At 44.8% G+C, this 25,260-nt stretch overlaps 1 long non-coding RNA gene across 2 annotated transcripts; it reads left to right on the top strand.

Moving 5' to 3' along the window:
* The first annotated feature begins 1,003 nt into the window (after positions 1-1,003).
* LOC142924336 (uncharacterized) lies at positions 1,004-23,525 on the top strand. Of its 2 annotated transcripts, XR_012941534.1 has the most exons (4): positions 1,348-2,639; positions 3,579-3,639; positions 20,175-21,496; positions 22,403-23,525. It is a non-coding gene; the product is annotated as an uncharacterized LOC142924336 (long non-coding RNA). The 2 variants fall into 2 exon arrangements; XR_012941533.1 differs by having other exon boundaries at positions 1,004-2,639; positions 20,175-23,525.
* The last annotated feature ends 1,735 nt before the right edge of the window (positions 23,526-25,260 follow it).

Here is a 25,260-nt window from a genome sequence, read left to right as displayed (position 1 = left end):
AAATTGCCTTGGCACATCCTTCAGCGAATTAGCATTCGTATTTCACGGTCACAAAAAATATAGTTAATATATAAATGGAAATCTGATAAATAACAAATTATAAAGTTATAAAATAAGCAGATTGTTCCCAATAGTAACGAACATTTTCCTTCAAAAACGATTGCATGCAACGGCAGCATTGTGTTCTGATGTAAGCCATGAGACATCACAACCTCCACCTACAGTTTAACTAAGGTGCGTGTCAGCATGGGCACATGAAGCCACCAAACATTCATGGATATTTGAATACCGGGGGTCAACGGTGTCAAAATGGTTGGTTAATTTGTCTGTTATTGATTCGTACACCCTTCCCCCTACTATGGGACAGGCGTGTTTGGTTTGCATATCTAAGGCTGGTATTACATTGCATTGGCTTTCTGTAACTTGCAATATCTGATAAGACACCCATACAATTGAGACATTGTGATTCGTAGGTAAGTATTTAAAGTAAAAACCGGCATACAAATTATAAAATAATTACTATTTATTTGGTGCATCACCAAATTGTGCACTCCCATTGGAACTCGAAATATGACATCGTGCAACATATTTACTAATTATAGAGGACACTTGGCTTAGTTTCTTGTCAACTGAGCCTATCTTATGCCAGAACGTGCTGCTCATTAGTGGCACATTAGAAGTACATCTTTGCCATTGTGTGGCCTTTGGGAGATTGAATAGCACAGAGATAGTACCAGCTCAGCAGTATAGTATTATTAATATGCCATCGCAATTAGATGTCTCATGCAGCCAAGTATTCCCAGCAAGAGCTCCACAGGGATAAGGCTTAAATACGTGGATTGCACACTCTTCAGCTATCACTCATTGGGGTAGCAAGACAGGTAATTTTTTTCCACTGGGGTCGAAACTTGGAATAACGTTGATTCTTTTCACCGACTGTTTCTCGGAACTTGGGATGAAATACAACTGCGGCAGCTCAGGACTCCCCTAATCACTAATGCCGCACAATAACACGTGTATCGTTGTCCATTAATTGTAACCCGAGTGGTGTGATGGTTAGCGCACTGGACTTGGTATCCGGAGGTCGCCGGTTCAATTCCACCTGGCGTGGCAGTTGAAACAATGGGGCAAGTTTATTAAAATTCCTCCACCTCCGTCCACCCAGCGGTACAAATGTATACACCGTGGTTAATAAACAAGTTGCATGTCGTGGGTAAATGAAAATTATCCCACCTCTTCTAGCATGTCTTGCCAGTATGGAAGAGTAGACCAAATACCCTCTCGAGTTGCCTCTTCGTGGAAACTCTTTCATCAGCAATGGTGTGAACGAGCAAACGTAGGGCTGCACCTTCATCGTTGATTAATTATAGCTATCTTCTTTGTAATATTATCCAAGTACATAATTCAGGTTTTAAGGTGATCCATTTACAAATATCCCAATGATATGCAATGACACTTCCAAATGTCTTCTCAACAGGTGATGGGAAATTGTTAACGCTATGTAGAAAAAGGTTTATCAAGAGTGTTACATTATTTAATGTGCATCGAGATTGGAGGGAGATATGATGAAGCTTTGAATGACAATTTTATTTTCCACTATAGTGTATTTGTAGTTTATTGTATTATCTTGACGGGTATCTATAATTGGATCACGCTGTATTATATTTTTTTCCCAATTGACAATTAATGCTGATTTAGAACCGTTAGTAAAACGTCAGACCCGTTCAGGTGTTCCCATTGTGAATAGGAAGTTATTGTTAAAAAAAAACAATTACATAAATGTGGCTTTTTCAAAGGTTGACATTTTGCGTAAGGCACATAACTGCACTGCACGACCATTTTGTAAAGAACTCGACGCTCCTCGACAGCACTGCCTTAAAATAAAATTACATAAAATGCATAAAATAGAAAAAAAGAGCCGCCTTTACTGGGAGATCCGCTTGTCCGTTGCCTTTGTGAGTCACGGGAGGAAGGAGGCTTAGCCTCGTCACCGCGCCACTTTCTTTATTGTCGTTCATTACGAGGGGGGAGTGTTTAGATGCATCTGTCAGCAGTGTTGCGGGCATTGTCACTCGAACACGAGAGTTCCTTTGAAGCAGAGCCTCTGCGAGGGGCGACAGATGGCGAACTGCGATGTTGCACAACCCGTGATAGCAAAAAAAAAGACTTTTTGTTTTAATGAAAAACATAGGACAGATGATCCTGATGACGGTACCCCGGGGTACCCAAATAATTCAAACTGGCCGAGGCAATTAAAAAATATTTTATTTCTGGGACACTATTTTTTTTTCCTCCCAGGGGTGTTACTTCACTCCGCGACTGGGGTTACCAATCAATCCGAAATCGGTGGTGCCACACTCCGCGATGTCGAGACGCAGCGAGGGACGTTGTCGCCAAAACCCTGAACGCTCGTCTGCACCATTAGTGGCGGTGCATCGTGTGTGCAGCTCGTAATTGTACAACAACTCTTAATTGTACAGCTCACCGTGTGTACAGCTCTTAATTGTACAGCTCGGAGTGTACAGTCGATTGCCGCATCGCCGACCATCAACAGGCTAAAGATGACTCGCATCGCGGACATTGTGCGAGAGCCGGGGCACTTTACGCTACCCCGGGGTACCGCCATAAGGTTCAGTTTGGTGAGTATTATTAACGTGTGACGGTCATCACGGCTCCATGGTTGATGTTCGCTTTAACCGCCCGTCATTCAATTGTTGCTCGCCCAGTTTTCTCAAACGCCGATTCCGTCGCGACGACCCCTTAACGGAGCAACACGCTGATTGCTCTACATCCCAATTTGGCAACAATTTGCTGTATTGACTAACGCCTTCACACGCCGATGTCTTCTCTGTCCACTTGATTAAATGATTCTTGCTCTAAAGGGAGCAAAATTTTTTTTTTTGGAGGGGGGGGGAGGTGGGGGAGGCGGATTACGTGTGGACACAGTATAAATAAATTACCGGCAAAACTTGTGCGGCATAAATAAATGGTCTCTCAGGAAGAAGGCTTGCCGTTCAGGATTGAGGGTTCACTGATTGAAAACAGGCGTGCCTGCAGTTCGCCACTGCGTTCGGCTGGCTGGGCACCAGGAGCAATGCTGAGGTCCGCTGTGTTCACGGTTAGCCGCAAGAATGGCACGCGGGAGCGGCGTGACTTTCTTCTGCGCACGCAGGGATTTGACGTCAATGAAATGCCGTGCGAGATGAGAATTGCGTGTGTTAGGGGCCGTTCATAAATGACGTCACGCGATTTTGGACGATTTTTGACCCCCCCCTCTAGTCACACGGCGTCACATATGACGTCACAAAGCTCTGCCCCCCCCCCGCCCCAAAATATATATATAAAACATGCTTCAAATCGCTTTAAACTATTATCATTGTAGTGAGTATTTAATGTGGCGCTGCGCTCTGATGTTATAAGAGAAAACATTTATTAAAACGTATATTTAATTAAGTAGAACGTGTTGTCCATATTAATTTTAAGTTGCGCATTTTGATGTGACGTCACATTTCTTACCCCCCCCCCCCCCCCGTCGTCACACATCGTCACAAATGTCTGACCCCCCCCTCCCCCCCTAGGTGCGTGACGTCATTCATGGACGGCTCCTTAGGAAATGGCACGAGGAAGTTACCAAGCCGGGTAAGCTGTGCTTTGTTGTTACATGATTGTCCAATGTCCACGCACTGCGGGATGAATGCGAAAGCTCATTTCATCACTCCATCTCCTTAATGGCCATGCCTCTCGGGAACGTACCGAGGATGGCCATCAGTTCGGTAGCTATTTTGTTTCAGACCACTTTCCTTAAAAGTTAACATGATGTCTCTGAGTTGTGTTTGTTCCCTGATCCATGTTTCTCCTCTTCTGGTCTCTCAGTGTAATTGTGAGAATTCCGCTCTTCATGCAGCTCTTCTTTGTGTGTTTATTTTTGGCCTCAGATTTCTCGTCCATTATTGTTTTGGCAGTCTTCACGTTTCTGACCAGTAATATTATAGCTGGCAATATGCTTTAAAAAAAAGCCTTGTTTAAATCCGTACAACATGCCAGCTATTGTGGTTGCTAAATATTAGTGCATGGTAATTTAATATTTGTGCTACAGGCAGTGACGTCACTAGGGGGGTCCGGGGGGGGGGGGGGTGCGGACCGCACCGGGTGACACCATCAGAGGGGGTAACACCAAAATGACTGTCTATAACATTTTTGTGCAGTGTTTCGGCAGAAATTTATTATTATTTTTATAACAAAAATATCCCCGTCGCTATTTATAACAAAAACACTTTTCGTAAGCCCGGCTTACATAGACTGTATCAATATACCTACAAGACAAAAAACTCTATGCTAATTTACATTTTTAACCTTCTAATGCGCTCCGGTCAGAGCTGTCATTATGACCCAACTGCAGTGACGCTTCGAGTCACGTGGTTTCGTCTGCACGTGCTGCAAGCACGCGCTGTTGTGTGCGTTGCTGCTCGTGTTTTTATAGTCGCTGATTTTGTAAAATTTTCTGGTGTTTTAGCTACAATATTGTGGTAATTAGTATTTGTGAATCTATATCAATAACTTTTTTGAGAATGAAGTTGTAATGAAAGGAAAAGGAGAAAAAATATTCTGCTCAGTTACAAATAATGGTGTAACTAATAATGTTGTAATTCAATGTAGACATAGTTTTCAAAACAATTTTGTTGTTTGTATTCATATAATCTAAGAAATATAACATTTTAGCAATTTACAACTATATCACATATTATTCTACTAGCTTGACTACCCGGCTTTGCCCGGAACTTGGATTCACCACGACCGGCCGCCTTTGTCTCCCCAGTGGCGATGTTCACACACCACAGCAGTTACTCGTTTGAGGTTGAGTCGACCTAGGGGAGGCCCAGGACTGGTTAAAATAATCGTCACCGGTGGTGGCCGTGAGCGGGAATAAAACTCGGGTCGCCGGGTTCGTAGCGCAGCGTAGCGCTAACCACTACACTACAATGCGTTACTCTTCCACACAGACACATACACAGCGTGCTAACCACTACACTACAATGCGTTACGCTTCCACACAGACACATACACAGCGCGCTAACCACTACACTACAATGCGTTACGCTTCCACATGCGCGGGTCACGTGACAGATTTGACGTCACAGCTCACTTGCCGTTCAAAAAATAAATGCATTATTGAGCTCCCCCCCCCCAAAAAAAAATCCCCATAAAAGTGTATTTTTATCATTTTTGCATGGTGCACAGTCTGGAAAGTACCCACATGGAACATTTCAAGTTTGTTGCATGTCGGGAAGTACGCTAAACATTTTGAACAGACACACATAATCATAACTTTGCCTTTTATATATATGGAGATAATTAAAATTGATAATAAACTTACATGTAGAGCAATTATTTATTATATAACTCTTTGATAACTCAATAGAGAAATTGATAATTTAAAACATGAAGTGGGGGGAAATGCTATGTTGCATGATATATGTTTAGAAATATTACTTAGATCTTAAATTCTTTTTTTTTCATTTTAGTCTTTAATTTTTTTTTAAACATCACTGGCTTGCAAATATATATCTGATTTAATGTAGTTCTTTAATGTTTTGACGTTTTTTTTACCGACAATTATATTATTTTCTTCCCGAATTTTCACTTTAACCACGTGAAACTATGTAAAAGCACATTTAGGCTGTACGTATGATATTGTAATTTAAAGGTGTAATTTTAATTTTGCTAGTTGTTTATGTCACTACTATTGACTTTACATTCAGTGATATACGGGAATTACGATTTACGAGTAACAGTGCAAAAAACATTACGAAGGACTCTGTATAGTCTGGTATGGGAGGAGGTCCATGAGTGTGACACCATGAGTTACCGCACTGGGTGACACCAACCCTAGTAACGCCACTGACTACAGGACAAATGATAATATTTTATAAGCAGGGCTTTAATATATCACGTAGCTCCAAGCGATAGACTGCCAACGTTTTTGAGTCAATCATAAAAAAATATTATTGCGAATATAAAAATTACGTTTAAGAGTTTGACACAAAAGAAATGGAGTTTGAGGTTGAATACATTGTGAGTAAAAACTTGATTTGGCGCTTTCGTGACTGCGGGAATTACTCCTTGGTTCTTTCGGTAAAGTCACGCAGAAAGAGAAAATAATACATTAAATAATAGCATGTTATTTTCTCTTTCTACGTGACTTTACCGAAATAACATTGTGAGTAGGCTGCTATATTCCAGTGTTGTAATCCAACGAACTGAAACACAAGATCATTGCTATGATTTATAGTACGGATAAAAGCATGTAAAATGATCCGAGCACATCACTCTCCGATGTGTTTCCAGGTTGCACTGCGCATTCTTCAATTTATTTTTGACGTTTCACTCCATGAGCTGGGATCTCAATCAGTTCCTCACATTACATACTTTTAAGCACAATTGTGGAAACCTGCACAATGGTATTTTGCCATCATGGTTACGGCTAACAACGCCTCACTGAAAAAAAGAGCAGGCATGTCAATTTTTTTCATTGCTTGATAAAGGTCGCGAATAAACCAAAGGAGTAGAATACTCCTCATATAACAGTTTTACACAACACTGGCATTTCTCAGTTTAACTTATATAACCAAATGGCTAATTGAAGATGCATGTTATGAATAGTTCATTTGGATGCCTGACACCTGTTCCAATAAACTTAGCAATATGTTGTTTTTTTAATGCGATAACAAGCCATGCAATGTCAATGCTCATTAACAATCGCCGTATGTTCATAATAGCAAACTCATGGCATTCTGAGGGCACTTGGGACATACTTAAAGCACCTATAAATAAATAGTACACAAATGAGATAGATTTTTCTTCGCTTTGAAATAAACATGCATTACACATGTATCTGTGATATTATAGCAAGGCATTACCTCACATTTTACGAAATAAAACAATAGAATGTTTAGAAATTTTTCCAACGTATTATTTACTTAAGGGCAAACAGAGAATAGCACAACAGCAGTCACTGAACAGAATAGAACATTAATGCTCCAGAAGGTTTATCTAAAAAATAATAAGGGACAATGACGTTCAGTTAATTGCAAATGTATTTTAATTAAATGCCACAGCCATATTTGTTGGCAATTTAGCAGGCATGAAATATGGGTAGGTATACGCAAAAATATTTTAATGACCTGATTTTACAACCACAGACTATTTGAAATATGCATTGTTTTAATAAAGCCCTTAAGACTTTATTTTAAGAAGATAATATTATTATTCTTGTTTTTTTCGGTAAAGTCACGTAGAAGGGAAACAATAAAATAATAAAAATATAAAACAATAAAATTCTCACGACGTTTTGACTGCAACACAAGCAATCATCAGAACCAAGAATATGAATCCCTGCAGTCAGGAAAGCTTTAAATCAAAAGTTATTATTATTATTGTTTGTTCACATACTATATAAGCAGCATTGCTCAAAGAGTAGCACTGCACATCACGTACTTAAACGGACACATGCGTTAAAGGATAAACCTTATACTGACGCTTTAAATCACGTTACATCACTCTCTCTGCCCACCAGTTTGCTTCAGGCCAAACAAGCCCCAATTTTCACTACGCCTAAGCCTCTAGGAGCTCAGCGGAACAATAACAAATGAGCCTTCATAGAAAAAAGTGTCCTAAATATGGACACTATCAGGTGTATAGCCTAAGGTTTCAGAATAAGAACTGCTTCTGATATATATACTTCGCAAAGACATTTGATTCTTTAAACAATAACTATAGGCTACAAATAACAAGTGAACGTTATATTGCCAAGCTATGTGGAACTGTGACAGTAAGGTTTCTGAATGTGCTTAAGATACATCTTATACAAATCACGTTTCAGCTCATATCCCTGTATGTTGAACTTATTTTGCACCGTAAAATACTTTCTTATTTAGTTTGTTGTCCTTCCCCTGCACCACAGATTTATCATGATTGGCCACGTACGGTGCTAATCTGAGATGCATGGTCTAACACTGATGGTTCTATTTGTTTTCTCTTTGCGGGTAAAACACTGCAATATGTCATAGGCGCTCACCATCTGCTTTTGAGACCTTATTCATTTGAGCACGTTACAACCTGGATTTTAAGAGGCTAATAAATGACGCCAAGAACCTTGACAAATAGGGTTACAGTGTTCAATAGATGTGCAACATACAGATCTGGGTCGATCGTATTGGCTAAAACATCTCGAGGCATGCGAATGTCATGAATTACAGATCTGATGTTTGTTTTACCAGTCTCACAATGTTATATTTGATTGGTAATGAAAAGTCTTCCATTAAATCTTTTGGACTAAATTTAAGCGGAAATATCACCTCACAACTACTAATTCTGAAACCTGTGTGGAATATACAAACTAAACACTCCTGCCCAGTCATTGGAATTAATATATTCCCAGAATACGGATTATGCTATGGTGTAGTAATTAAAATACATGACCTCCACACAAATGCATCTTAAAATAACCTTCAGAGAATTATGCTTCTTATTTTCTGCCAATTTAGTATTTTAACTTGATTTCCAGTAATAAACCCCATTGGGTTATGGAATTTTATTGGAAGTGTACTTGACATTTTTTTAAATTAACAAATCACGTGTTTTTGTAGTTCTATTTTTAGGAATGCATATGCACATATATACAGGCAAATGATGCATTCAATAACTCTCAAAACCATATATTCACTCTTCAAATTATGTATGGCAGGTTACCGTGAACTGCATGAAGGCCTTGGCGGTATCACAAAAGAGCGGAATTGTATTGACAATTGCACTGATGCCACGTTAACTTAAAGAAGGCCACTTTATTTGAGGCTTCACAGAAAATCAAAACCATTGTGTGTGACACAACACACTGTATCCAGGATCCCTGATAGCCATCCATGTCTTTTCTTTCTATTATCCAGGTTCGTATACACAGCATCAATGATGTTATGCATACATGTGTTGTGTTGTAAATTACGACACGAAGGCAGACGTTGTCGGGGCTGATGCCAACAGTTTATTAAGGGCTGTCGCCTAGCTTTTGGGGAAGGGCTAACACAGGACTTGGATAAGCTAAATCTCCCCAGGGGAAAGGGTACTGGGAATCCCTACGACTCCCAGGCTAACGGGCTCTTCCCACTGCGCTGACCGATGGTGTATCCAACTCGGCCAGCCGCGTGAAGTAGCCCCCCCTAGCCTGGTGCTAGTTATCCCCTACCCTGGGTCCCCACTTCCCTACCGCTCACGAACCCGGCTCCTGGCGAAGACGCCCTCTACGTCACCGGTCCCCTCTCAAATACCCCGAGGGGACATGACGTCACTTCTCCCGAGGCGAGTGTGACATTCCGTCATCCCTCTACTCCTCAACACACGTATATGGAATTGTGTGTGTGGGGGGGGGGGGGGGGTGTATGCGGCATTCAGGAGGTCCGGTGGACCGGCTCTGGCTCCTGCCACCATGAGGGGTGGACAGTCCTCTACTCGGGGCAGCAGACTGCCAAACAACATGGTGTGGGTCTTCTTTTGAACAAAAGAATGAAGGGGGCGTGGGAGCGTGGCGGTGAGGTGTGGGAAGCTGTAAGCCCCTTGCTACTTTGGGCTCGCCTTCCCATCGAGGAATGGTGGTCGTGGTTACTTATGCCCCCACCGAAGATGAACATCCGTGGAGGGATGCAGGCAAAGCCGATGAGTCAGATGCCTTCTATGACCTCCTGTCACAGGTGCTGGCTAAAGTGGCCCCTCGGGATAGAGTCATCATGTTGGGTGACTTCAATGCCCGAGTTGGTCATGATACTGGCACCTGGTCTGGAGTGATTGGAGGGCATGGGCCAGATCAGCTCAATAACAACGGTAGGAGGCTGCTAGATTTTTGTGCAGCCCATGGGCCTGTAATTAGCAACACGCTGTTCCAGCATCGGTGCATCCACACAACATCATGGATGCATGCCGGGTCCAAGCAAGAACATCTGCTGGACTACATAGTGACGGACCAGCGAATGCGAGCCTATGTGCTTGACACCAGGACCTACCGTGGAGCTGATCTGCCCTCTGACCATCGACTAGTCATCTGTAAGATGCGCCTGCCATTCTTCCACTCCGGTGGTGGGTGTACACCCAGGACCCCATTCCAACATAAAGTGGCCTGGTCTCAGTTATCTGATGAAAGTTGCAAGCGAGAATTTCATCATCGCTTGCGGCTGGGATTGGCATCGTCCCCGACTCCTCCTGATGTCGAGGGTAAATGGGCGAGGTTTAGGACTGTGACTCATGCAGCTGCAATGGCTACTTTGGGTACGTGGTCCAGACCTCCCCAGAGACCCTGGCTGACAGAGGAGGTGTTCAGGATGGTTGAGAAAAAGCGACAGGTCCACTGTCATCGGCTACAGAATCCCACGTCAGAGAATGAGGAGGCTTACCGCAGCCTTCGCTCGGAGGTTCGGAGAGCCGTGAGGCGCTGCAAGGATGGGTGGTGGTCGCGGGTTGCTGAGGAGATGGAGTCTGCCTCAGTGGCCCGTGATCACAAATCTCTATTTAACTCCATCAAAAAAGTAACCTGCAGCGCCACACCTATTACCATCATTAGGGGAAAAAACGGTGATCCAATCTCCGACCCCCAGGAACAGGTTCGCAGATTTGCTGAGCATTTCTGTGAGGTCCTGGGGGAGGGAAAATCCCTCAGCCAGGAAAACATCGTGGCACAAAGTGAGGATGGCCCTGCTGAGGCTGCGGTGCCTCAAATATTGGAAGAAGTCACCCCCTGTGAGTGGCTGGCTGAGGTGCCATCTGCTGAGGAAGTATTGAAGGCGATCCGGAGTCTGAGACCAGGAAAGGCAGCGGGCAGAGATGATCTCCCAAGCGAAATGCTGAGGGAGGGTGGCGTTTGTGCACAGACTGCCCTATATGACATCATAACAACAGTCTGGACCACTGGACGGGTTCCGCAGGATTGGAAGGATGCCCTGGTGGTCCCCCTTTTTAAGAAGGGGGACCGCACAGACTGTAACAACTGCAGGGGCATCTCACTCCTCAGTGTGCCGGGAAACGTCCTGGCAAGGATTATTCAGCATCGCCTTGCCAGGCACGCTGAGGAGAGGCTTGCGGAGCCCCAATGCGGTTTCAGGAAAGGGCGGTCCTGCACAGATGCCATATTTTCTGTCTGTCTGCTACAGCAGAGGTGTAGGGAATTCCAACAAGACCTACATCTCTGCTTTATTGACCTGGTCAAGGCCTATGATACCATCAGTAGGCCTGGGCTGTGGGTCGTTCTTCGTGCTTTTGGAGTACCTGACCCTCTGCTCACGATCATTAAGGACCTTCATGATGGTGAGCGGGCCCGGGTAAAACTACGTGGCCGGGAGTCAGAGCCATTCCCTGTACACCTTGGGGTGCGACAGGGATGTCCTCTGGCTCCCACATTATTTAACATCTATTTTGACCACGTAGTTCGTGAAGCCTTCAATAGCTGTACCGGGGGAATCTCCATATGGTACAGATATAATGGGAGGCTAATCGATGCCTGGGTGCGGTCAAGGGATGGCTCCCTATTGCTCAACCACGTTATGTATGCTGATGATTTGGTAATAGCTGCTCAGTCGGAGGAGTTGGAGACGCTGCTGCTGAGACTGGAGCGTGCCACTAAGAGGTGGGGCCTTACCATCAGCCCCACCAAAACTAAGCACCTGCCTGGGTATTTTGTACCATCGGACACTCCACCCCCACAACTCCCAATCGGTGATGGAGCAGTTGTGGAGAGAGTGGAGAGTTTCCCATACCTGGGCAGTGTGCTTATGACTGGCTCCAGTTTAACAGCAGAGGTCTCACTCCGAATCAGTCGAGCGGCAATATCTTTTCATCGGATGCGTAACGCTGTGTGGAAGCTACCTGGTCTGTCGCTCCGCACCAAGCTTCAGGTCTTCTCGGCCACGGTCATTCCCTCCCCTCTCTACGCTTGCGAAACGCGGACCCCCCTAATGGAACATCTTCGCCGGTTAGTTACAGTTAGGCTGGCCTGCCTACGATCCATCCTGGGTTTAACCAGACTGGATTGTGTGAGGAGCTCACAAATCCTTGAAAGATCTGGGCAGGGTCCCATCGGCGAGCTCCTCCGGCAGGCAAGGCTGCGATGGCTGGGTCATGTAGCCCGCATGCCCAGCCACCGCATGCCAAAACAGCTTTTGTTTGGCCGGATTGAGGGGGCTAAGCGGGCGCGGCACGGGCTATAGAAGAGATGGAGTGATGTGGTACAGGAGGACGTGGAGCTGAGTGGACTTGCCGATGACTGGTACCAGCGGTGTCAAGATCGGCCTCTGTGGAGGAGGCTCGTGAAGGATGCTACTGGGCAGTTGGAGGCAGTCGCCCTCCAACAACAACGGAGGACGGAGGAGCGACGCTCAGAACAACGAGCGGAGCGCTGGGTGGCTAAAGCACAGCAGGTTGGCACAGTAGGGGCACAGGTGGTGCATCAGCCAGTCATCTCAGTCAGTCGACCCGTGGAACCTGGGTCTGCCCCGTGACCTCCTGCCAGCGGGCGTTCGACACTTCACGTGGCCTCAGGGTGCACATAGCCTGGCACAAGCGTCGTGGTGACGTCACCGCCACTTAGTGGCGAATGGCGGTTGTTGTTGTTGTGTTACCAAAAGAACAGGAGTCACAGAGGGGATACATTCCGTCATCCCTCTACTCCTCAACACACGTAAATGGAATTGTGTGTGTGTGTGCAGGGGGTGTTACCAAAAGAACAGGAGTCACAGAGGGGATACATTCCGTCATCCCTCTACTCCTCAACACACGTAAATGGAATTGTGTGTGTGTGTGCAGGGGGTGTTACCAAAAGAACAGGAGTCACAGAGGGGATACATTCCGCGTGTGCCCAACATACCCGTTCCAGCCGCAAGCACTGTGAGTCATCCTCCTCCAAATGGGGGCCGTCTAAAGTCAGCCGGGCTTACTACTTTACCACGGTAGGGATAACGGTTGGAGCAGTGGGTTAGCCAGGGAAGGGGGAGAAAGGGGAATAAGGGAAGTGGGGGTGGTTGAATTATTATTGAGTTAACATGACTGTGGGGTGGACAGGTTGCACAGTATTTAGCGCACTCCTCGATCAACCCGGCAGACTGAGTTCGAATGCAGACCACAGATAGCAGTTTTGAGTAATGTTTGAATTGCCGCCCCCCCCGGCAACTCCCTTCACAAACCCATAGTGATAAGCGTGGTGAAGTATGGTGAAGCAACTACCATAACCGATAAATAGTGGGGAGGCCTGCATCTATCAATTGATGCACCTCCGATTATCATGGCTGGCGACGTACAGTGCAAAAAGTTCAACATACATGGATTGACAAAATAATGGCTGTAAATTATTCTCATTATTACGACTGTATGTGCTTCATATGTACGTTTAAAGTCTTTCACATTGTTAAAGTACATGCGTAACATGAATCTGTGAGATGGGCCATGCCGTAAGGTGTAGAGATTTAGTTTCAATAAACCCCCCAACAATAAATCTGTGTAATCTTTATATTTACTTCAGAGCTTGCTTAGTCCATTGCTTTTTGCGTTGTTTGCTCGGAGTCAACTTGGCGCAATGGCTCAAACCAAATCGTATCCAATCATTCTGCCACGGGTAAAAGCTAAACATTGAATAACTCCGAAGAGAGAGAGAGATATTCGGAGCCTTGAGCTTTCAGATTGCCCCCCACCCTCACCCAATGCTGTTTTACTATGCTACCGTGCCAACGAACAGACCCGTAAATTTGAAAAGTCAAGCTTAAACTAATTACCTTTGCTTCACGTGCATTCACTACACCCACGCTTCCACAATTCGGCACGGTAACACGAGCTAGTGAAGTACCATTTCCTGTTGGAAAAAAAAGGCTGATTGAAGCAATAATTGGATCGGTGGTACATGACTGAGAGCGTCGTGCCATCAACCCATAGATCTGAGTTCGAAGCCTGGTCACCCCTAACATCAGTGGCGAGTGTGTATTTTTGTTGGACTTCTTTCGCGCCGTACGTAGCCAACCATGCTAATCAGAGTGATGTCAGAACCAGTCCTGGTAACCCTTTCCCCTTCACCATCCCGCATTGACCAGCATGGCGAAGTATGGTCAAACAACTCTCATTACTGACAGTGCAAAGAGGCTGTAGAGTGCTGAAAACTATTTGATATTACTTGAGGTAATAGTTTGAAGGCGGTATCCGTGAGCAATTCACAGGCACACACTGGCCTATGGATTCTATGCGTAATTTTGGAAATTTGACATCACTAAGTAGAATGGACAGTGTAATGTTCTTCCTTAATAAAAGATAGAGAGAACATTATGGTAAGCACACCGACCACAGTGTGGCAGTTGGAATGAACCGTTGCATTGTAGAGCTTCAGTGGTTTTGTATTCTCTAAGCACGCACAGCGTGGTTTACTGTGATGACAATTTTTTTGGAGGGGGGGGGGTGAAATCGGTTTCACAACTGAACTTCATGAAAACCACAAATATGTACATGTGACCTTTAAGTCGAGTCAATTAAAGTGAGTCTGCATAAGTTTAATCTTGTTCTCAAAATGACTTTGATGGCATTGTAATTGCTGTCTTACCGACACTTATTCCGTATATTGTTTGTGAATACATTTTCAGGCTTTTGTAATTCTACAACGGGATGAAGGTCTTCTTCCTACCCTTTGTGTCAGTGGACTCTGTGTGAATCGGTGAAGGTGAGGAGACTCCAAGGAAGAGTTCCGGAGTCACTTGTCACTGACGTTAGCAACAGCTGGGGATCAAACTCAGGTTGTTGGGTTCAGAGAACAGTGCACTAATCACAGTGAGACCAAACCACTCCACTGTTAAATAGTAAAAGCAATGTTCTTAGCCCATAATAAAGGCAATTAATGTTGCCATGATTCATACATTTGGCTGTGCATGCTTTAACTCCAACGATCAATCACTATATATCAACAACTTTCTTAAGTTAGGAAAAGGAGGCGTGACTTTTGCAATGTTTAAAAGCACAACCGTAAGCTACAAGAAGGAATTAATTGAGCTCCCCCAAAGAATTTCAACGTCCACGTGTCCGACTAATATTCGATTTTAATACAATTGTACTTGGGAAATTTAACCCAGAGGAAATGTATGCGATTTTAATACAATTGGACTTGGGAAATTTAACCCAGAGGAAATGTATGCGTGTTCCGTTTTTCACAAAAACAAACTTACGAAGCAATTCTATAACGCATTTTTTCGTCATCTGAAACTGGTAACTATTCGTTGGATTCCCCTTGTTCTCTTATTTGAGTCATTCAATCCACTATGCCAAGGAGATTGCTGTAAACCTTCTGGCTTCAGCTATATTGAGCCACCTTGTCTACACATGTTCAATAAATAAACAATTAAATGTGCACCAGACCCATTCTTCTTCCATTCTGGATCAGTTGTAGCTGATAAATTGTGGTAAATGATAATACTAATAAATTATGGCTTTCCAGTTGCATTCAACGAGAAACAAGGTGACAGAGAGAAAACAAAACCTTGCAAGTTTACTTCATGAGCCGGAGATTTATAATTTTCAGTGAAATTGCAATTGCTGTTGTTTATATTGATTGTCAGTACAGAGACTAGCCATTTATCACAGTCAATTCTGATAAAGAATGCTAATTGCTTGCTGCTGGATCCTGCTAAGTAATACATTGCTTTCTTGAAGCCAAAACATAATCAGCCCTGTGACAGATGTGGGCGTAGTTTCATAATGTAGGAATAATAATATTGTGTTATCATTGTTATAGAATAGGTATATTACAACACTCTGAACCACCCACACACTCACACTCACTCCCCAGTCACTAACCGACCAATTCACTAACCCACTCACTCACAAACCCACTTCATCCACCCACTCACTCACCACACTGCAGGTCACAACACCACTTTTAACCACACTCACACACAACTAATGACTCACCAACAACAACAGCTGCCATTTGCCACGAAGTGGCGGTGACGTCACCACGGCACTTGTGCCAGGCCAGGTTCACTCGGATGCCACGTGAAGTGTCGAAGGCTTGCCGACTGGAGGTCACGGTACAAACCCAGATGCCATGGGTGGACTGACAGAGCTGACTGGCAGGTGCACCAGCTGTGCCCCCTACTGTGCCAACGTGCTGCATTTTAACTGCCCGGTGCTCAGCTCGTTGTTGTGAGTGTCGCTCCTCTGCCCTCCGTTGATGTTGGAGGGTGACTGTCTCCATCTGCCCGGTAGCATCCTTAACGAGCCTCCTCCGTAGAGGCAACACTTGACACTGCTAGAACCAGTCTTCGACAATACCCCTCAGGTTCGCATCCTCCTGTATTGTTTTAGTCCACACCTACAATTAGACCAGAGGACGCCTTTTGACGTCCTCTGGTCTAACACCGTTTGAGACTAGACTCTCAAGAAAGCTGTCTCTGGTGTGGACCAATCAGTTTCAAAGACAATGCATATACTGTCAGAACATGTTTTTTGTTTGTATTTTCACCATAAGTATCCGTGGTTAATGTAGACATGATTCCTTGCAAAAGGTTTCAGTTTGGTGTTTTAACATCTTCACACAAACTGTTTTGTTGCCAGAAAAAAGTGGAAAACCCTATTCTTATAAGTTTAATATACATACAGTCCATCTCTTTTCCAGCCCATGTTGCCTGAACATGCTGTGGCTGGGCATGTGGGCTACATGACCCATGCCAAAGCTGCATTGCTCACTGAATTTGTTCTGATCTGGACCCACTTACACACTCAGTCACCCACTCAACCCAATCCCTCACTCATCCACCCATTCACCCACCGCACTGCTGGTCACAACACTTATGTCTCTGCTTCTTTCATAATACTGCTATATTTTGTAATTCACTCTCAACGTCTCTTTCCTCAATGTTTTTTTCTAAACTTGCCTAATAGCAACAAATTGTGTTCACTCTTATTTACTACACCATCAGTAGTGCCGTTTGTTGGTGTCTCTATGGACTCGAATTTTGGCTCTGTGATCAGCAACTGTGATAAAAAAAAGCATGTATGCCAAAATTTGCGTATGGATGTATGTCGAACTTCTTTCACACCATACATAGGTAACCGTGATAATTGCAGTTCATGGATAATTGCAAAGGTTTCACATCAGGAGGCTTTATATGACACAACTGGCAATGTGACTTACACACTAGAGTACTGCACACAAAAAACTGCACATCTGTCTACACAATCTCACACTCATGGGTTGTGACGCTACCTCTCATTGTTTACAATCTCCGCAATTAGCAGCAATGCCTCACTAGTCACACTACAGGCGAGTAATATTACCTAGCTACCACTAATTCTGAAACTTGTATGAATGTATGTTGAAGTGCTTTTTCCCCATACGTAGCCAACTGTGCTAACCAGAGGCGCAGGGGAAGGACAACAAACTAACCACAAAAAGCAATTCTTAAGAAACAAGAAATTATATGTAAATGTTTATTTCAAAGTGCATAGCTCCAGCAGCTTCCTAATATCGGAAGGAAGAGCGTTCCAGACGGCCGCAGAAGGGCATCTGTAAGCGCGCGATGCAGTGAGCGTGGTTGTCCGATGGTTAGCCAAAAGCCAAAGCCTCTACGAGACAACTCTGGTATGCATGTCCAGTGTGCTAACCATAACACCAACAACATCAGTAATCTTGTATACCTACGCAAAATAAAGAATCGAAAATGAAGCAGCTATCCTTACAACGCAATACCTAATACGATATGCAAGTGCAGTATTTGTTTTGTACCTGCCCCCCCCCGCTGCCTCACCGCAACATGATTCCCCCTCGCCCACATTAACATTGAACGCAAGATGTCCACATCGTCCGTTGGTAATGCCACGGAGCGAGCCGGCTCAACGTGGCAGGAATCGAATGATCCGTTCTGTTAACACCGCCGTCGTGAAACCAGGGGCGCAGCGCCGCGCGGGTCGATCGCTCACGCTGACGCTTCTCTGCAGGCCAAGTCCGGCTTAACCAGGCTGCCGCTCTTGTCGCGTCGTCACCATGTACAAGAATAAATGGATTTCCAATGCTCAGCCTTAGGGAGAGTTTTTTTTTTGCTTGCCTCGAAGGCTGCGGCTGAATTACTTTAAGAAGAAATTGCATTTTGATCACTTGTGTTACATGCTGAACACCCATCTGGGATGCTTGCTGCAAGCTTTATGATTTCAAAATAATTTTAACCAAATGGATTTTTTCTTCATTTTCTTATTTATATTTAATAAGTTGCTATGCATATCTGAAAGGTTTTAAGAACGACTCTCTGACAAAAAAGTGAACGCTATTGCTATCTAGAAAAATCCTGGATTTATACCGGAACGTGTGTAAAAATACATGTCGAATGTCATTTAGTATCACCTCGAAGTGACTCAATATCAGTTGTGTAGGTGTAAACATAACCATAGCGCACATGCAGTACCAGAAGGCATGTGTTTCTAAATGCAATAGTGCAGAACAATTTGCAATGTTTAAGTGTCACAACGACATTATTTTCACGTGAATGTGAACTGCTTTTTTTAAAGTGGATCCAATTGATCACCCTTTAATCAAAATTTAGGCCACCCCTTAATAATGTTTTTGTTCAAAGCTGTTTATTTGTTATGCAACACCTTGATTGGCGATGCCAGTTTTATGTGCAGCCAATGTGCCAGGATATTTATGGAGCATTTGCTACACCCAAGCAAAACATTAACAAACCGCTTCTAAAAACGTCTCAAGTCCATTAGACATAATTGAGGCACAAGGGGCCCTGTGCTTGTTGTGTTGTTGCATTTCTGTAACATTATTAAACTCCAAAATAAACATCACCGTACATTGTGGTAAACAATACTTTATTACGGTATTCATCACTTTAAATTGTGTTTTTTTAAATCACGGGATTAACAAAAGCACAAAACACACTATTTTAGCAAACTAATGTAAATTTAAAGAATTGTGGATGGTATTAGTCCTTCAACATGATACAATGTGTTTTTTGTGTAGTTTATATAAGTAACACTATTACAATTCAGTCCATGAAATATACCAATGCAAAACATCTTCATCCTTTTTGATCGCCCACGAAAGAACATTTTGTTCACACCACATTTGGACTGGAAATTGGGCATGCAGTGAAATTAGGTATCAAACTGGCAGCTTGCAATTGTAAGGTTGGCGAGTTCAAATCCTGGCTAGGAATTGACTCAGCTCACCATCTTCATCCCTAAGAGGTCGATAAAATCTCTACCACTTTGTAGGGGAATTCAACAGTGGTTGTCCGATGAATATACCTGGCCCCACCATTTCCACAGCGGGCTCAATGTTGTATACATGAGGCGGGCACCATTTCTATGATCACTTGTATGCATGTGTAATGACATGATGACACCTGCTGGCTGGAAAAGGGAAGCACGGGTACGGGCACTGCTAAGACAACATCCGATCTGAAAAGGAGAGGTATCTGGGGCAAAGGTAATAAGCGGGGTTAGCCGAGATGCTCCGAGAACCTGCTCAAAGGTTCCACGATAGGGCGTGGCCAGAGGCGGAGCCTAGCCGCGCCTGGGGAGATATAAGCGTGGGCGGACCGGTGCTCGGGGTTCGTGTGTGGAGTCTTGGGTCTGGACAGTGTCGCTGCTTGCCGTCATCTCTCTCCGTCGTCCGGCCACGTGGAAGATCTCCTGCGGGCTTCCATCACCATCCTCGTCATGCCACCAGCCAGTGGCGTAGCTGAGTGTGGACGGTGGAACCACGCCGAGTGATCGGCCGTGTGTGCGTAGCCAGTAGAGACGCTAATATCTAAGTGTTGTACTCAGAGTGAGAAAGATAAGGTTGGCCTGTGTTGTGTCTGTGTAAGAATAAAATAAGTACCCTCTACACGACGTGTCGTGGAAGTCGCTCATTACACATGCATGTTGAACGTCTTTCGCACCATATATAGCCCACCGTGCTAATGGGAGGTACGGGGGAAGGAAAACAAACTAAACAGAAAACAAACTAAACAGAAAAGCAGTTAGTTTGTTGTCCTTCCTGCACACCTCTATTCGAGCAAAAAACCACGTTGGTCCCCTTAATAGCATTGTGGTGCAGTCAAAACGTCTGTATTCTGTGTATTTATGCTGTATACAAACTTAACGTATTTTGTGTGGTGCCGCCACAGTGGAGCCGCTCTGTCGGGGCCGTGCCCACCGCCGTGACGCCACCACCGGGGAGCGACGACGCCGACGCTGCGCGCCCCCGTGCCGCCCCCCACATGAATGCACGCATACCTCACATAGGGCCCGAGGGGAAGTCACCTGGCCGACAGGTATTCGTCCAGAATCCCCTAATGGGATCAAGCTGCATGGTTTCCTACGGCCAGGGAATTGGGCGACCTACCCCTGAGGCTGACGTGCACCGCGGCGCCGTGACCTTGGATTGTAATGGCATGGTCACGGCAGGGGCTGTTGAGCCACCGCGGATGGAGGCGCGCACATGCAACACGGGTCAGTGGGCTGTTAGCGGGAAGAGCAGAAAGTGGACGTCGAGGGGACCACTCTGGTGACGTCACCAGAGTTAGGATCCGACTATCAAAAGAGCGGGAAAATCCCGGTAGCGGGAAGAGCAGAAAGCAGACGTCGAGGAGACCACTGCGGTGACATCACCAGAGCTGGGATCCGACTATCAAAAGGGCGGGAAAATCCAGGCCCCTGATTGGATGGGAGGCCAAGGGGGCGAAACAGCGGAACGCATTTGTTATGGGTAGGATAAAAGGAGGGGGATTCAGGCAGTAAAGACTAGAGTCCTTCAAGGCATCGAGATCAGCGGGGTGTTGGAGCCAGCCGTTCGAGTCGTACGTGTGACGAGGTTCAACGCAGCCAGGCCCAATTCTCCACGGAGACGACGCACAGCATTGCCCTTCCACAGCTTCCGGCGCATCAGATTGGGAGTAAGCGTAAGGGAGAGGTGAGTTTGGGCTAATTAATCAGAGGGTAGAAAGTGGAGCGACAGGCAGGATAAATTGAGTCCAGGATCCCCGAGGGATAAGCTAGTGTCTGCTGACCCACATAAACACGCGTAGTTTAGCGGGTTATTCGCGGGAAATAAAATCGCCAGTAGAGGATAAACTGTGTCGTGTGGTCTTTGTGAGGGTTAAGAGGAGGGTGGAGTGCCTTGTGTTCGCGTGCATGTGCATGTGCGGCTGTTTACAGCGAAGAGGAGAGTGTAGCGTCTGGTGTTCGCGTACACGCGTGGCTGTTTAAACGGCCTTTAAATTGGGGCGGAGTGACTCCCTCCAATCAGCGGCGCGTGCACGGTGGACGCCCCCTGACTTCTGACCCCCGACCTCGAGTCCCGTGCGTGGGCGCTCGGTGCGGCCGCGGAGTCACGCGTCTGCGCGCTGTACCCTTTTGTTTACGCACGAGACGGGGTTTTACTTCGCGGGCGCGCTCACCACAGCACGTCCGCCACTGAGCCCGCGTAGCGCGTCGTAAGCGTAAAACGGTCGGTCCCACCAATTGAATCATGAATACGCGGGCAGCAACAAAGTCGGGGGTACAGGGGAGTGAGGAATTGGGGGGCGGTAGCCCAAACCCGACAGAGCAGTCGGGAAGCAGTAGCACGATCGTAACGGAGGAGACGGGGGACAGCGGCCCCAACAGTTGCTATTAAGCTTTGAGAGCATGTTATTTGAGAAGCGTTGTATTTATGAATTATGTTGGTGTACAAGTAATTGGTCTTAAGCATTATTAGCTTTTAAAATTGCATTAATGTGCTTTTTTACTGATGCTGTCTTATGCATGTGTTTTGTGACTTAATTTGAAAGATGTTTGTTATATTGTATAGCACTTTGAAACCTCTTTGCGGACTGTTGCACTTCATACATTTTTAAAGTGAATATAATACATATAACCTTTGGATAAGTGTTAATTTTCACTTTCGTTGAGTATCCAGTCCTCAAAAATGTTGATTGGTCACCATTCATATGAATTTAAAATAATTTTACAAAATATAATACAAATAATGTACGGTGATAGGAGAATCGTTTTTATTTAATATACTGTACTTCACCATACTGTTCAGTGTGGGTTTGGGGAATTGGGGACAAGGGTGGAGGTGCCATGGACTGGATTGGATTTTACTCACTACTTACTTGCCAGTTTCATAGTCACGTGAACCACACACTAGAGTACTGCCGCTGCAAGGATTCCTCCAGTCATCCTTGCAGTGGCTTTTGGCGAGCCATCGAACAAAGACGGTGCTTCCACGGCCGCTTGGAATGCTCTTCCTTCCGATATTAGGAAGCCACTGAATCGATGCAATTTCAAATCTAAATTGACAAATCATTTCTTTAGAACTGCTTTTTGTGTTGAGTTTGTTGTCCTTCTCCCCACACCACCGATTGGCAAGGTTGGCTATGTACGATGCGAAAGAAGTTCAAGTATGTAGTGCAGTGCGCCAACCAATGCACCACTACTCCTGGAAATATTTGTAGGTACATATAAACGTGAGTTTGTGCACTCACACGCACACCACACACACAAAGACAAAGACACACCTACACATGCTCATGTAACAACAAAAAAACCCACACTTCTAGAGTCCACTGGGTTTTCAATGTCACGAGACCCGTAAAGTGTTCATAAATTTCAATGAATGTGTTATTGATGCAAATGCCCATGGCAATGCATTACCGAGTTAGCCATTTGTGTGAGCAAATGCATTTGTTGTGGAAACACGAGGGCACTTCGCAACTAAGGCAGACAGCCTTGCAGCACGAGACCAGTGAACCACCCCCATAGCCAGTGGCCTCAACGACTTAAAATGTCAGCAACCCAGCCAATTTGCGCTGCGGGTGGCATTCGTGCTTACATGTGGCCCTGCAGTCCTGCGCCATGTACAACCCAATACTGGGAGGTGCCAACCCCATCGTCAGTGCTACCATTTTCACCAATAAAGAACGTTGTTTTCCATTTAACATAGGAAGCGCGGTACTTACATAGGGGCCAGGTCTGCGCATGAAATGTAATCAATGACAGGGCGACATTTCACAGATTTTTACAAAGTTACAGTAAATGTGTGTTCTGTAGAACTTACATCACCGAACCAAAGAGGAAACAATACTCTTATATAAGCACGCAACTTTGTCTATCTGTGATGAACGCTGCACTTTGCGTCGTTTTCATGCAGGGGTCACTGCAAACCTACACGTGACCCCTGCATGAACGACAGAGGCGCAGGGACAGACGTTCGATTCCGTTGGAATCGATCTGCAGACGGCGGTCTTCTCGCACGGCCAGCAGCTCTATGTCGACTTATCTCGATCCCGCAATCCCAAACAGGTGAAAGTCCGCATCGAACCGAACCCCCCAAGCAAGGCCATCCACTTAACGACGAGAGAAAATTCACACGAAATGTCGTTTTCAATGAAGACTTCCAGATGTAAAATGATATAAGCTGTAATGAAGAAGTAAAATTATCTAATTCAAAACATACAATTCAAAGATGTTTCATTTTAAAACTTCCAAACGGAGCATCGGGTGCTTGCGTGAATGCTTCGTTCGTGTGTAATTGTTTTGGTGACTTTCCTGGCCGAAGGCCATAAATGGTTGTTAGGGGTGCCGCAGGTGCCCCCGACAACCCCTAGTATATAATAGGTGACGTTTAAAAAAATTACACTTCTTCGCAGCAGAGATGTAAACACATTTTATAACGTTAAGAAGACCATTGCTTGAAACGTCGCCTGTTACATATTTTACCCGAGTCTTTTTGCTTTGTGTGCATCAGTGCAATTGCAGTATCGTCCATTGTTTGTTTTTTCTCTCTGTGTTCGAATGAGAGTCACTGAAAAAGTTTAAATCATGCTCTCAAATGTCGCACGTTAATAATCTCAGTCAATGACTGAATAAGACAATCATCATGTTAAATTTGTTTTTTTTCAATGGAACTGGAAAAAAATGCCAGCTTTCAGAGTGTACAAGGTCTAGCTTAATTGTGACGTCATTAACATCTAACCTATGAAAGTCATTTGTTTGTCTGCCTGTCTGTCCGTCCGTCTGTCTACGCACGCGCGCTTGCGAGGACATTGGCTCTCAAACTGTGGGGTTTACGTAAAAAATAAATTTGCCAGGCAGCATGCCGTAAGTCCCGTGGTGGGCAAGGGCTATGCCGTTTTCCTGTCACTCACCTGCAAAATAGTTAAAATAGAGTTTTTTGGGAATGTTAATTTATTTATTTTTACCCCCGCCCGGCCCAGGACAAAGCACGCGATTGCGCACGTGCGAAACACTGACAGGAGCTGCCCCTAGCAAACGCACACACGATCGCTAAACATTTTTTTATTCGCGTTAACAATGCTGAACAAAAATATACACACAACGCTGAGGTTCATTCTTCACAGTCTTATGTCCTCCTCCCCCCCTCCACCCCAATGCGTGCAGTTACTGATAGAAAGTCCGTAGATATTAATATTATAGCGTTTACATAACATTATTGCAGTGCAGGTGGCGAGAGCGGCCCAGCCCCCAGCCTGGCAATGTGTCACCTCCTCCGGCTGGGCAAACTAGGCGAGGCCGTGGGCTCTGCACGGGACTAGGCCTCACCACGGCGATGTAAAGTACTATTTTAGTTAATCTTTCGCTAAGGTTCAGTGTTTACTATTATGAAACAAATAAGTTGGCAAATATTATAATGTTTGTGTGCAGAAAACGAATATTTCATCATGTTGCTAATTATTTCCTTTTTTAGCTGTGTTTTTATGACGCTGTGACGGCGTACTGCCAGTCTGTGCTGTGGCCTGCTGATTGATTAACGTCAGTGCACTGCCAACTCTATTATCTACACTGCTAATTTTGCTTTTGGCCATTATGAGTGTATGCCAGTCTATAATCTGTTGCCTGCTTCTTTACTTTACTCAGTGTACTGCCAGCCTTTCATGTCCACTGTATCCTGCTTTTTCAGCTGCTGACCGTATTGCCAACTTTTTACGTCATTGAGTCGGCATACTGGCAGTCTATAATCTAGACTGTAGCCTGCTTACTCTTAGCTCTTTCGGTAAAGTCACGTTGAAGGGAAACAATGAAATAATAAAATATATATAAAACAATAAAAATTCTCACGACGTTTCGACCATAACACAAACGGTCGTCATCAGGTGTGTCGGTTTGCAGTAATTAAAAAAAAAGATCTCCAAAATCTTGAATAAACACAAGATCCAGGTCCGTTTCAACACATTACATAAAATCCGTGATCTGGTTCCGTCTGTAAAA

The sequence above is a fragment of the Petromyzon marinus genome, chromosome 12 (genome assembly GCF_048934315.1).
Source record: "Petromyzon marinus isolate PM22_M1 ecotype Great Lakes invasive population chromosome 12, UKy_Petmar_22M1.pri1.0, whole genome shotgun sequence".
In the NCBI taxonomy this organism is placed as follows: Eukaryota; Metazoa; Chordata; class Hyperoartia; order Petromyzontiformes; family Petromyzontidae; genus Petromyzon; species Petromyzon marinus.
The sequence above is the reverse complement of the archived record's forward strand: the minus strand, read 5'-3'. Positions and strand labels throughout refer to the sequence as shown.